Genomic DNA, 14,460 nt, shown 5'->3' with positions numbered 1-14,460 from the left:
ACTATTTGACATGCTAGAAGATGCTAAAGAACACTTTGACATCAAGAGAAGGGAATGCAAATGCTTACGTAAGGAACTAGTAGCCCTTAAGCAAGCCTTTGATGAGCTTAATGCATCTCATGAGAGGCTAGAGAAAGCCCATGAGAAGCTTGGTAAATCTCACAAAAAGCTTGAAAAGGCTCATTCATCTTTGCTTGATGAGCAAAATAAGAAGAAGCATGTTGAAACTTGCAATGTAGGTTTAACTTGTGATATAATTGATGAATCACTATCTATGCCTATCATTGTTACTCCTACTAACCCTTCTTGTAGCACCTCCACTTCTACCTCATCTAGTAGTGATGGTCTCACTTGTGATTCCTCACTAGTAGTTGAGAATGAGAACCTCAAGAAGGAGGTCAATAAGCTCACTCACACCTTAGCAAAAGCTTATGGTAGTGAGGACCATTTGCTTATGTGCTTGGGTAGTCAAAGAGCTTCTCTCTACAAAGAGGGATTGGGCTATACTCCCAAGAAAGGCAAAGCGGCCTTTGCTCCTCACAAGACTAGTTTTGTGAAGAACAATGGTTAGTTTTGCAATAGTTACAAGCAAGTGGGTCACAAAGAGCAAGAATGCAAAAACAAGAGCAAAAATGCTAATGTATCCTCCATTAAGCTTGATTCATGCTATATGCTTACTAAGGGTACAAATAGTGTGAAGGCTAAGTTCATTGGTAAACCATGGATGGGCTCAAAGAATAAAGTCATTTGGGTACCAAAGAGCTTAGTGACTAACCTTCAAGGACCCAAGCAAGTTTGGGTACATAAAAGGAATTGATCTTCTTTTATAGGTAAATTACAAAGCCGAAGGAAGGTATTGGGTTCTTGATAGTGGGTGCACTCAACACATGACCGGTGCACTCAATAATGATTATGATAGTATCACATTTGGGGACAATGGCAAAGGCAAGGTCAAAGGGCTTGGTACGATTGCAATATCCAATGACATGAACATATCCAATGTGTTGCTAGTAGAGAGCTTGAACTTTAATTTGCTATCTGTAGCTCAATTGTGTGACCTTGGATTCAAATGCATATTTGGGGTAGATGATGTAGAGATCATAAGTGTAGATGGCTCTAACTTGATCTTCAAAGGCTTTAGATATGAGAATCTATACTTAGTTGATTTCAATACTAGTGAAGCTAGATTATCTACATGCTTGTTCACTAAGTCTAGCATGGGTTGGTTATGGCATAGAAGGCTTGGTCATGTTGGAATGAAACAATTGAATAGATTGGTTAAGCATGACTTGGTTAGAGGCTTGAAAGATATTGTGTTTAAAAAGAATAAGCTTTGTAGCTCTTGTCAAGCCGGCAAACAAGTTGGAAACACCCATCCTAAGAAAAGCATGATGAGCACTAGTAAAGCATTTGAGTTATTGCGCATGGATTTGTTTGGGCCAACACAATACACTAGTATCGGTGGAAACAAATATGGCTTTATGATAGTGGATGATTATACTAGATACACTTGGGTATTCTTTCTAGTGGATAAAAGTGATGTGTTCGCAACATTCAAATCATTTGTTAAAGGCATTCATAATGAGTTTGAAACAACCATCAAGAGAGTTAGAAGTGACAATGGTAGTGAGTTTAAGAACACTAGAATTGATGAGTTATGTGATGAATTCGGAATTAGACATCAATTCTCGGCCAAGTACATACCTCAATCAAATGGCCTTGTTGAGAGGAAGAATAGAACACTCATTAATATGGCAAGGTCTATGCTTAGTGAGTACAATGTGAGTCAATCTTTTTGGGCCGAAGCTATCAACATGGCTTGCTATTGTAGCAACCGCCTCTATTGTCACCGATTGAAAGAGAAGACACCATATAAGCTCTTAAATGGTAGAAAGCCCAGCATTGCATATTTTCAGGTCTTTGGTTGTAAATGCTATATCTTGAAGAAAGGCACAAGATTGGGCAAGTTTGACAAGAAATGTGATGAAGGATTCCTACTTGGCTATTCCACTACAAGCAAAGCATATAGAGTTTGGAATTTGGATAGTGATACTCTTGAGAAAGTTCATGATGTTGAATTTGATGAAACCAAGGGTTCATAAGTAGAGAATGAGAACTTAGGAGATGTTAGGCAAGTGAATAAATGTTGCAAGTGAATAATGAATTGAGGACATGGATATTGATGAATTGAGGCCTAGGCAAGTGAATAATGATGAAGATGATCAAGTGCAAGTGCGCTCTAACTCAAATGTGCAAGATGATGCAAATCAAGTTAGTGCAAGTGGATCTCATGATAATGAACAAGATCAAGTGGCTAGTACATCATCTCAACCCAATGATCAAACAAGTGCAAGCAATCAAGTTTTAATCCTTCAACCAATAAATGTTGCAAGGGATCATCCATTGGACACTATCATAGGTGATATCTCAAGAGGTGTGCAAACTAGATCAAGATTGGCTTCATTTTGTGAACATTTCTCATTTGTGTCATCCATTGAACCAAAGAAGATAGATGAGGCATTGAAGGATGTTGATTGGGTAAATGCTATGCATGAAGAATTGAATAACTTCACAAGATATCAAGTATAAGAGTTGGTAGAAAGACCAAAGGGACACAATGTGATTGGAACCAAATGGGTCTTTAGAAACAAGCAAGATCAAGATGGAATAGTAGTAAGGAACAAAGCAAGATTGGTAGCACAAGGCTATACACAAGTTGAAGGTTTTGACTTTGGAGAAACATATGCCCCGGTTGCTAGATTGGAAGCTATTAGAATCTTGCTAGCCTATGCTTATGCCCACAACATTAATCTCTATCAAATGGATGTCAAGGGTGCATTTCTCAATGGTTACATCAATGAAGAAGTATATGTTGAGCAACCTCCTGGTTTTGAAGATGACAAGAAGCCCAACTATGTGTACAAGTTGAAGAAGGCATTGTATGGCTTGAAGCAAGCACCTAGAGTATGATATGAGAGATTGAGGGACTTCCTACTCTCTAAAGGGTTCAGAATGGGCAAGGTTGACACCACTCTTTTCATCAAGAAGATTGGAAAAGATCTATTTGTATTGCAAATATATGTTGATGACATCATATTTGGATCAACTAATCAAGATTTTTTGTGATGAGTTTGAAAAGATGATGGCTAATGAGTTTGAGATGTCCATGATTGGAGAGTTGAGTTACTTCCTTGGTCTTCAAATCAAGCAATTGAAGAATGGTACATTTGTAAGTCAAGGCAAGTACATCAAGGACATGATCAAGAAGTTTGGAATGATTGATAGCAAAGTCATTAGCACACCAATGGGAACCAATGGCAACTTGGATAGTGATGCAAGTGAAAACATGGTGGATCAAAAATTGTATCGGTCTATGATTGGAAGCCTACTCTATGTGACCGCATCAAGACCGGATGTCATGTTTAGTGTATGCATGTGTGCAAGATTTTAAGCCTCACCTAGAGAAAGTCATTTGAAGGCTACTAAGATAATATTGAGGTACTTGAAGCATACACCTAGTGTTGGTTTATGGTATCCCAAAGGAGCAAAGTTTGAGCTAGTTGGTTACTCCGACTTAGATTATGCGGGATGCAAGGTTGAAAGGAAGAGCACCTCGGGCACATGTCAATTATTGGGAAGATCACTTGTTTCATGGTCATCAAAGAAGCAAAATAGTGTTGCATTATCAACCACCGAAGCCAAATACATATCCGCCGATAGTTGTTGTGCACAAGTTCTTTGGATGAAGGCCACCTTGAGTGACTTTGGAATCAAGTTCAAGAAAGTGCAATCAAGTTGACCAACAATCCGGATCAACATGCAAGAACAAAGCACATTGATGTCCGCCACCATTTCATAAGAGATCACCAACAAAAAGGGGACATTTGCATTGAGAGTGTAGACACCGAAGATTAACTTGTCAATATATTCACTAAGCCATTGGATGAGAAAAGGTTTTGCAAGCTAAGGAATGAGTTGAACATATTGGATTTCTCAAATATGTGTTGATGCACCCCCCCCACTTATATGACATGCCTCTCCTTCGAGCTTTTTCAAGGTAAAAGTTGGTTGGCATGACATACATCCTTGCTAAGAACATGTTTAGTGCATCTAGTCACATTTTCAATCTTATTAGGACCTTTCTAGTGGTTCTATTTTATTAGGCTCATTCATAAAAATTAAATGAATTTGATGTTTATATGGTATCACTATTGCTTCTATGCTTGACTTGATCTAGTGATAGCATATGACATGTTTGTGGGCTTGTAAACCTAGTGTTTGGTCTAGAAAATGAGTTCTAAGTATTTAACTCAACATGGTACAAGATAGCCCTTATTTGGAGGTTGAAGAAGCTTGTCCTTGGATCAAACTGAGTTAAATATCTTTGGTCAATGATCTAGATTAGGCCAAATTTGGGAAAATGATCCTCACCCCATTGATTGACATTGATAATATTGACACTACAAGTGGTACATTTTAAGTCTTTATGGTCATTGATGACAAAGGGGGAGAAATAGTATATAAAGATAGTGAAAGGGGAGAGAGACAAAGATATAAGTGATAGGGGGAGAAATAAAAAAAGAAGTATACTAAGATGGTAAAAAGACAACAAAGGGAGACAACTTGTCATAAAGGGAGAAATATGACAAAGGAAATGACAAAGGAAAGGGATCAATTAAAATCTTGAGCACACAAGTAGGGGGAGCAAGCTCATGAACTTGTATGATGCACTTGAATGCACATTTCATATGTTTGCTTGCATGGCACAAGTTTTAAAGCTCAATATCCATGTTTGTGTGGTGTATGCTAGTTGTAGGTTTGAATGATACAATAAAAAACTAGCATGCATAGGATATCTAATGATTTCATTTCCAAGTATTTCCAAGTGATATCTTTTCAAAGTATGTTTCCAAGTGGTATAGAGCTAACCATGGTGCTAAGGATGGTATAATGGTGCACTCCGATTGGTATCATGCTTCAAAGGTCCATCTCTTATACCTTAGCATCATTTGGAAGACATTGTCTCCTATATTTCCTATCTAAGCATATGTGCAAGCTACAATCCAAACTCGTAGCACATATATAGGGGGAGCAATTGCTACCATATGAGATTCATGAAACTTGTCCATATCCTCTTACACATGGTAAATATGCTTGGACAAGCAACATGGATTCAATTGAGTTTTATTTCATATCTTTGTATAAGAGTTGTCATCAATTACCAAAAAGGTGGAGATTGAAAGCTCTAGTTTGGTTTTGGTGAATTGATGAAACCCTAAGTGCTAACCTAGTTTATCAAGTGATCATGAGATAGGTAGCACATTCCAAGTGGTGAAGCAAATGAAGATCATAGCATGACAATGATGATGCCATGGTGATGATCAAGTGCTTGAACTTGAAAAGAAGAAAGAGAAAAACAAAAAGCTCAAGGCAAAGGTATAAACCATAGGAGCTATTTTATTTTGGTGATCAAGATACTTAGAGAGTGTGATCACATTTAGGTTTGATAGCCGTACTATTAAGAGGGGTGAAACTCGTATCAAAATACGGTTATCAAAGTGCCACTAGATGCTCTAACTCATTACATATGCATTTAGGATCTAGTGGAATGCTAACACCCTTGAAAATGTTTGTGAAAATATGCTAACACATGTGCATAAGGTGATACACTTGGTGGTTGGCACATTTGAGCAAGGGTGAATAAGTTAGAGGTGAAGAGGAGTTAGCCTCGCTGGTCTCAAGGTGACCGGACACTGGTTCCAGTGGAACCGGCGCATCCGGTCAGTTGTACCAGCAGAGATGCTGGCATCGGTCAAATGACTAGATGCTGGGTCTTGAATGACCAGACGCTAGCGAGGTGTGTCTGGTCCTATTGTCAGCAGCACATAGAGGCTAGGGTCTCTGACCGGATGCTGGCAGGGTCCGGTCATGCATGATTGGACACGTCCGGTGGGCAAAAGGTGTTTCTAGAACCTTACTAGAAATGACCGGACACTAGTGGCTCAGCGTTCGGTCAGTATTGTGCATAGTGTCTGGTTAACCCAAGTGATTGTTGTGATCAGGACACGTGGTTGTCGTTGGGCGACCGGACGCTGAGGTACAACGGCTCTATTTCGTGGGGGCTTCTATTTAGAGACTTTTCCCTGTGTGCCCTTATAAAAGATCGTAATTCCCTGTGTGCCTCTGAAAAAATTCAGCGGTCTTCAGCGCCACTACTCCAACTTTTTCGTGTCATCCATGCCACTTCCGTCAGTTTGGGCTCTAACACCGTTAAACTGCAGGTGTGAAAAGACGAAAATGCCCTTAAGTTCAAATATGTTATTAATTTTTTTTGGGCATCTTAACGACTTCAAATGAAAAAACTCAAAACTAGAAAGTTGTAGATCTCGTCGAGATCTATAATTTTCATATAAATTTTTTTTTCATTTAATTTCACAAAAAAAATAATATGATTTTTCTAAGATATATTAATCATATCAAATCATATTTTTTTGCGAAATTAAATGAAAAAAAAATTTATATGAAAATTATAGATCTCGATGAGATCTACAACTTTCTAGTTTTGAGTTTTTTCATTTGAAGTCGTTAAGATGCCCAAAAAAAATTAATAACATATTTGAACTTAAGGGCATTTTCGTCTTTTCACACCTGCAGTTTAACGGCGTTAGAGCCCAAACTGACGGAAGTGGCATGGATGACACAAAAAAGTTGGAGTAGTGGCGCTGAAGACCGCTGAATTTTTTCAAGGGCACATAGGGGATTACGATCTTTTATAAGGGCACACAGGGAAAAGTCTCTTCTATTTAAGCCCCATGGCCAGTTGAAGCTCATACTTTTGGCAATTTTCATTGAGATAGCAACCTTGTGAGCTTAGCCAAAGCCCTCCCACTCATCTCCATCATTGATTCATCATCTTTGTGAGATTGGGAGTGAATCCAAGTGCATTGCTTGAGTGATTGCATCTAGAGGCACTTGGTGTTCATGTTTCGCTATGGATTTTGTTTGATACTCTTGGTGGTTGCTGCCACCTAGATGACTTGGAGCAGTGAGGATCGTCGAGTAGAGGTTGGTGATTGTCTCTGGCTCTGATCATGGTGATTGTAAGGGGTTCTTGACCTTTCCTTGGCGGAGAGCCAAAAGGTACTCTAGTGGATTGCTCGTGGCTTGTGTGATTCTCATTTTGTGTTGGTTGTGCAACACCCTATTGAGGGTTTGGCATGTGAAGCCAATTGGCTCATAAACCTCTAAGTGAGTGAATCGCCACAATGAGGACTAGCTTGCTGGCCAGCAAGTTGTCGGGGACCTAATACCAGGGTACCCCAGAAGGTGGAACCAATAACCACCAAACGTGAAAAACTTCTAGACGCATAAGGGCGCCATTTCATCCCTTGTTCGAAGTGATAGGAGTTTGGTTCCGGCTCACCCGATGCCTTTGGGACGGGCTCGGTCTTGCCCGAGGGCCGAGGGATAAAATCTATCTCGCCCGACGCCTTTAGGGCAGGTTCGGTCTCGCCCGAGGGCTAAGGGATGGATTCCGCCTCGCTCGATCCTGGAGGGGCGGGGTCAGCCTTGCCCGACACCTTTGGGATGGGCTCGGTCTCACCCAAGGGCTGAGGGATAGATTCCGCCTCGCTCGATCCTAGAGGGGCAGGGTCAGTCTCGCCCAAGAGATAGGGATTGGCCTCTGTTTCACCCGACGGCCAGGAACGAGCCTTGCCCTGATCGATATCTATCCCTCATGATGATGGGTACAGGATGAGACAAGACGTTCGGGTCAACCATGGCTCCAAGGACCATACCCTGCACCTTGGTAGGAAAAGTACTACCAGGGAATAACAAGATGGGTGCTTTAGACCCTTCCAGGCACCGCAGAGCCCGAAAGGTATTACAGGTGCGTGCACCTCGCCCTGTAGAGTTGTAGGCGCTGCCTTCAGCTCTGGGACACGGAACCCAATGAAGATATACGACAACCGCTACGCTCTAGGAAGGGACCTTGCTATCTCCACGAACAACGGATATTCCGTCACCACGCTATGGACCCAAGGGAGCGGCGCCCACACCCCGACCCCTTGGGTCCACCCAGTCAGAAGGCCTTAGCCACGGTGCTACACCGGACCCTGACCCTGCGTCCCTCCAACGAGGACTCATGGGAACTAGAAGGCGTGCGGAGCAAGGCTGGGGGAGGCTCATAAGTCAAAACCACTATACTATAGCCCATACCCTACGTAGGGTAGCATTCTGTAACTAACCTGACATCCTACAGAGACATCGACAGCATTGTAGGCGCTTATCTTCCTTCGCACTCATCAGAATGAAGAACCAGACCGGGTAGACGTGAGCCACAAGACTAAGTAGAGTACACATCCTGGAGCCCTCACCCTTGTAAAGCCAGCCCCTTCATCTATAAAAGGGGATGCGCTTCCTCCATCAGAAAGGAGAACTTTTGAACCAAACAACACAAGACACACACTCTCAGTCAAGCTACCATCAAGCTCTTGACCTCCTTTCATCCTTTTCATCAGAGACTTGGGACCAGTCCCTCTCTTGATCGTTTGTACCCCTTACTACAAACCGTTCATGGTGCTAATAACACGAGCAGCAGCAAACTAGACGTAGAGACATTCGGCCTGAACTAGTATAAATCTTGTGTCCTTTAGCGCACCATCCGAGCCTAACGCGCATTACTATAAATTTACTTGCTGGTGCTCATACGAAACACTGACACAAGTGAACCTCGGTAAAAATCATTGTGTTCATCATTGATTCCAAGGTGATTGGTCTTCATTATTATTCATCCTTGTGATTGATTGGTTCCTTCATCTACACGGTGGTATAACCTTCTTGATTACTCTCATTACATTACCACAAACTAGTTGTCAAGCTCTTTAGTGTACCTAGTTGTGAGAGCTTGCTTGCTTGGTTGGTGTGGCTCTTTAGTTAGCCTTTGAGAGCACACTAACATAGAGTAGTATCTTAGCTATTATGTGAATAGACACTATCTAAACTAGAATTGTGGTAGGTGCTTTGCTTTTGAGTAGGCTAGCGCAACACTTGCTTCACCTCATATTTGTCTAACCATTTTGTTAAGTGTTGTTGTAGAAATTTTATTAGGCTATTCACCCCCCTCTAGCCATTAGGATCTTTCACATGTCCTCTGCCATCGCTGCTATTCCATCTAGCTTTTTTTAGATAATGAACCGTTCCATCTAGCTAAGCTCTCTCATCTCTATATATGTCAACTATCATAGCAGAAGAGGGCATGCAGGCAAGGTGCATGACAAAATCTTTTACTTGACGAAACCTGCACCAAAGCATCTAGTGTTTTATTTTGCCATGTGTCATTCGAATATGGATCTACTGGAAGAACTCCATCCATCCAATTGGTCCACGTCGCCTCCTATTCTTGATCATTGGATCTCAGTCCATTGTTTGATCGAGCGGTCATTGGTTTGGTTTCATGATCCTTCCGAAGTACTCATCGTCTCTCCCATAGCGGGCAAAAGGAAGACAAATCGCCGCCGCGTCTCGACACCAAAATTTGATCTGGCATCCAAAACCAGTGTGACAAATAGCATCTCGACCTTCACCCTATAGTGATGGTCATCCTGCCTCGGCGGTGGCTCCCGAACTCGAGCACACCGACGCCTGCCTCTGCCTAGAAAGAAGTAGCAACGCTAGGCACCTCGGGCCTCGACCTTCACCATGCAGCGGTGTGGGTATGTCCTCATGCACCTTTCCTCCACCATCGATGATTCTGACATGGCCGGTGGGCCTCCTCGGCCCGTACCGCTGATTAGGGAAACTACTCACTATGCGTGCTCTCTATGTGTGCGTTGAAATGATTTTCATGCTATTTTGTTACCTGCTTCATCACCATTTTCACATCCGACCCTTCTTTTTTATGATGAGACCTAGAAATAAGAGTTGCTGAAAATTAACGATGCGTAAAACTAGTCGGAATGCAAAAAGCCTATGCCCCGACGGCTACGGCATCACTTGCTCACCAGCGTGATCATTACTTAGTCACTCGCAATTTAAGTTTCTAATGCCTTAACATAAAACAAGGGTCGGATCACAACGAACTTATATATATAGAGAGGGGCCAAACAGCATTTTTCGGCCATAATAAAAGTCTTTATAGAAAGACCGACGCCAAACTTAGCTATCTAATTAAACATTCTTGGGTAGGATTTCTTCTTCGAACTTCTCCGATAGGTCCCACGCTGGGGGCTCTGCTTCCTTCTCAATTTCATCCAGCTCGGCGTCAGTGTAGCCAAGCGCAAAGCCCTCACTGATCACCGACATGTCGATGTAGTGGGAGCGGGCAACAGCAAACACGCGATGGACGCCGGTGTGCAGGGCTTCCCTTGCGAGCGCGCGCACCCGATCCAGGATCTGGGTAACCTAGACTGTGAGCGAGCTCGTCTCCATGACTGGGGCAACCCTAATGTCATCAAAGACCAACCCGACGGCAGCGTGTAAGGCACCGTGATTGTCGCTCTCCGACTAGAGTTGACCCCGCACCTCGGAGAGTTGCCTCTGAAGGGGTGCCCAAGCCGAACACCAAAGAGTGTCAGAAAATCGACTTTGAACGTCAACCGAAAAGGTAACCAGAGCCTTACCTTTCACTTGCTCCTTGAGGACCACCTTCTCCCTCTAGAGCGCTCCAACATCCCTGGCCAAGGCGGCGGCTAGGCCCTTGGCTTCTTCCTTCGACTTTCACTTGTTTTTGAGCGCGCGCCGAGCAAGGTCGAGGGCCAGGTGGACTCATCCAAGCTTAGCGGCATCTTCCTCGGCCTTGGCGACCACAACCTTGAGCTTGTCCTTGGCCTAGTCAGCGTGTTGACAGGCTTCCCGTTCCTTGGTCTAGAGGCTCACCACTTCCTCCCATAGACACAGCACTTCGGTAGCAAGCCCCTAGACCTCCCTTTTGTGGTGGAGGAATAAGGACTTCTCCCAGCTACGCATCACAAGGGACTACGAAAAAATTAGGTTAAAATCATATAAATAGGGCTCAAAAATAGAAAACATGAAGACAGGGCAAACCTGGCCGGTCGGGGTGATGTCATCCTTCAACACCCCCAACGCGTCAGTTAAGGAGTGGACTATGGACTCAAGTCCTAAACTCACTCTCGTCTAGTCCTTCTCCTTCATCGGGTCATCGAGGGTGAACATCGGAGCCGGCCTCCTCCCCACATGAGCGGATCATCACCCAGCAGGACAAGGGACTGGGAGGACCTAGCCCCAACCAAGGGGTCGGCCGTGGCAACTGTCGGCGTTGGCTCAATGGGGGCCAACGGCACCCCCTCTATTGCTCTCTCCCCTCAGGAGTGGACCCCCCGATGGCTGAGGAGGCTGGCAGCTCTGGTTTCCAAGTTCGAGCCATCACTGCATCTATAGGGGATGCCTCGATTGCGCCTCCTCCCATCTATCCCACCTCGAGCACGTTGACCGATGTAGGCGCCAATTCCACGAGCACCTCCCATAGCACAATCGGTGCCTCTGCCTCTCCCACTTCCTCAGGCCATGCCATGTCTGCCTTGGCACCACCACGGCGCGCCCCTAAAAGGTCCTAATGGCTAGAGGGGGGTGAATAGTCTAATAAAATTTCTACAACAACACTTAACAAAATGGTTAGACAATTATGAGGCGAAGCAAGTGTTGTGCTAGCCTACTCAAAATGCAAGCCACCTACCACAATTCTATTTTAGATAGTGTCTATTCACACAATAGCTATGACACAACCCTATGTTAGTGTGCTCTCAAAGGGTAACTAAAGAGCCACACCAACCAAGCAAGCAAGCTCTCACAACTAGCTACACTAAAGAGCTTGTCAACTAGTTTGCGGTAAAGTAAAAAGAGTGATCAAGAAGGTTATACTGCCATGTAGATGAAGAACCAATAAATCACAAAGATGAATAACAATGACGACCAATCACCTCAGAATCAATGATGAACACAATGATTTTACCGAGGTTCACTTGCTTGCCGACAAGCTAGTCTTCGTTGTGGCAATTCACTCACTTGAAGGTTCACGTGCTAATTGGCATCACACACCAAACCCTCAATAGGGTGCCGCATAACCAACACAAGATGAGGATCACACAAGCCACGAGCAATCCACTAGAGTACCTTTTGGCGCTGCGCTAGGGAAAGGTCAAGAACCTCTCACAATCACCACGATCGAAGCCGGAGACAATCACCACCCTCCGCTCAACAATCCTCGCTGCTCCAAGCTGTCTAGGTGGTGGCAACCACTGAGAGTAACAAGCGAAATCCATAGCAAAACACGAACATCAAGTGCCTCTAGATGCAATGACTCAAGCAATCCACTTGGATCACTCCCAATCTCACTATGATGATGAATCAATGATGGAGATAAGTGGGAGGACTTTGGCTTGGCTCACAAGGTTGCTATGTCAATGAAAATAGCCAAAGATATGACCCATAGCCAGCCATGGGGCTTAAATAGAAGCCCCCACAAAATAGAGCCGTTATACCCCTTCATTGGGCACACTATGCTCTGACTGGATGCTCCGGTCATACTGACCGGACCCTAGACCCAGTGTCCGGTCCACTGATTTATGCCACGTGTCATTTTGAGTTAAAACTGAATCGTCAGATCACAATGGCTAAGTACTAATCGGACGCTCTGGCAAAACTGACCGGACCCTAGAGCCTCAGCGTCCGATCGAGTACCGTAAGGGTCCAAATCTGTTTTTCCTCGACCGGACACGTTCGGTCCACCTCGACCAGACACAGCCCAACGTCCGGTGGTATACCCTAGCTACTGTACCGCCAAGTCAGCGTGACCGGACGCAGGCAGTCAGCGTCCGGTGCATTTAGATCCAGCGTCCGGTCACTTGATCGACGCTGGCATCTCCTCTGTCTTCTTCACCCTTGCTCAAATGTGCTAACCACCAAGTGTATCACCTTGTGCACATGTGTTAGCATATTTTCACAAACATTTTCTAGGGTGTTAGCACTCCACTAGATCCTAAATGCATATGTAATGATTTAGAGCATCTAGTGGCACTTTGATAACCGCATTCCGATACGAGTTTCACTCCTCTTAATAGTACGGCTATCAAACCTAAATGTGATCACACTCTCTAAGTGTCTTAATTACCAAAACAAAATAGCTCCTACAAATTATACCTTTGCCTTGAGCTTTTTGTTTTTCTCTTTCTTCTTTTCAAGTTTAAGCCCTTGATCATCGCCATGCCATCACCATTGTCATGTTATGATCTTCATTAGCTTCTCCACTTGAAGTGTGCTACCTATCTCATGATCACTTGATAAGCTAGGTTAGCACTTAGGGTTTCATCAATTCACCAAAACCAAACTAGAGCTTTTAGCCCCCCGCACCACGCCAGCTGGCTCCTAGGGGATTAGCCGACGCGCTAGGATCTTCTACGATGCCAACATTAGGGGTCTATGGGGTCTGGTCCTATGGAAAGCACCGACATCACACAAAGAAGTATGAGAACACAACAAAAGGATGAGAAAGTCGTTAACTCACATCGATGCCATTACTCGAGATCATTTTGGGGGCTGGCCGCTCGACTCTGAGTCTGCCACATCAGGAATTGGACGCTTCGATCCCCTGGTGGGGTCTGTCAGAGCGGGGCGGACTTGCTCTGCCAACCTTAGGGGTGCATCCCCCCACCAATCTTGGAGGTGCATTGGGGTCGGTCGGAGTGGGGCGGACTTGCTCCGCCAACCTCAGGGGCGTGTCCTCCTCGGTTCGCATCAGGGCATGCTGTGAAATCGGGGTCAAGTAGACCTACCCTACATCGGCCTAGTTGTCCTCGAGCACCAGCGCACCCCAGGGGATGTTAGGGTTGGACTCTTCTTCCACCTCCTTGTCATCGTCACTCTCCTCCGAGCCTTGCCGACGCCTTCCATGCTGGAGCTTTGCTCACTCCTTCTTTGCCTTCTTCGATCCTTCTTCGCCTTTGCCCCCTCAGCCGCGATGTGGTTCACCGCCCTCTGCGCCATGTCCTCTAGTAGTGGCGGGTCAGAATCATGGGTGATGAGGCCAGGCTGCAAATCTCGGTGATTATAATTTGAGAATAGAGGAGGGTTGGCTGAGAAAAGAAACTCGAAGAAGGCTTACTAGTTCAACGAAACCCACGTCCAGCCACATCGTGGGATGCCTAGGGACCGGGTACTCTAGGGCGAGATCCACCGACGGATTCGTCGGGAACTCCATCGCATCCTTGAGGCATTATGCCATTTCACCGATAGTGAGGGGCTCGCCGGTGACCACCATCGTCCCTTCGAGTATGGAATTTGGTGCCATCTTATACATCACAAGGGCACACGCCATTAGCGGCACTAGCCTCCTAATGTGGTATGCTCTGATGATGCTAGTCCCATGAAGGCCACAACGCTTTAGAGTTGTGATGGTCTTGAGCAGGTCACCAAGCCTCTTTTGCTCCTTCTTGATGGGCTCGT

This window comes from Miscanthus floridulus, chromosome 3 (assembly GCF_019320115.1).
Source record: "Miscanthus floridulus cultivar M001 chromosome 3, ASM1932011v1, whole genome shotgun sequence".
Taxonomy (NCBI): Eukaryota; Viridiplantae; Streptophyta; class Magnoliopsida; order Poales; family Poaceae; genus Miscanthus; species Miscanthus floridulus.
The sequence above is the reverse complement of the archived record's forward strand: the minus strand, read 5'-3'. Positions refer to the sequence as shown.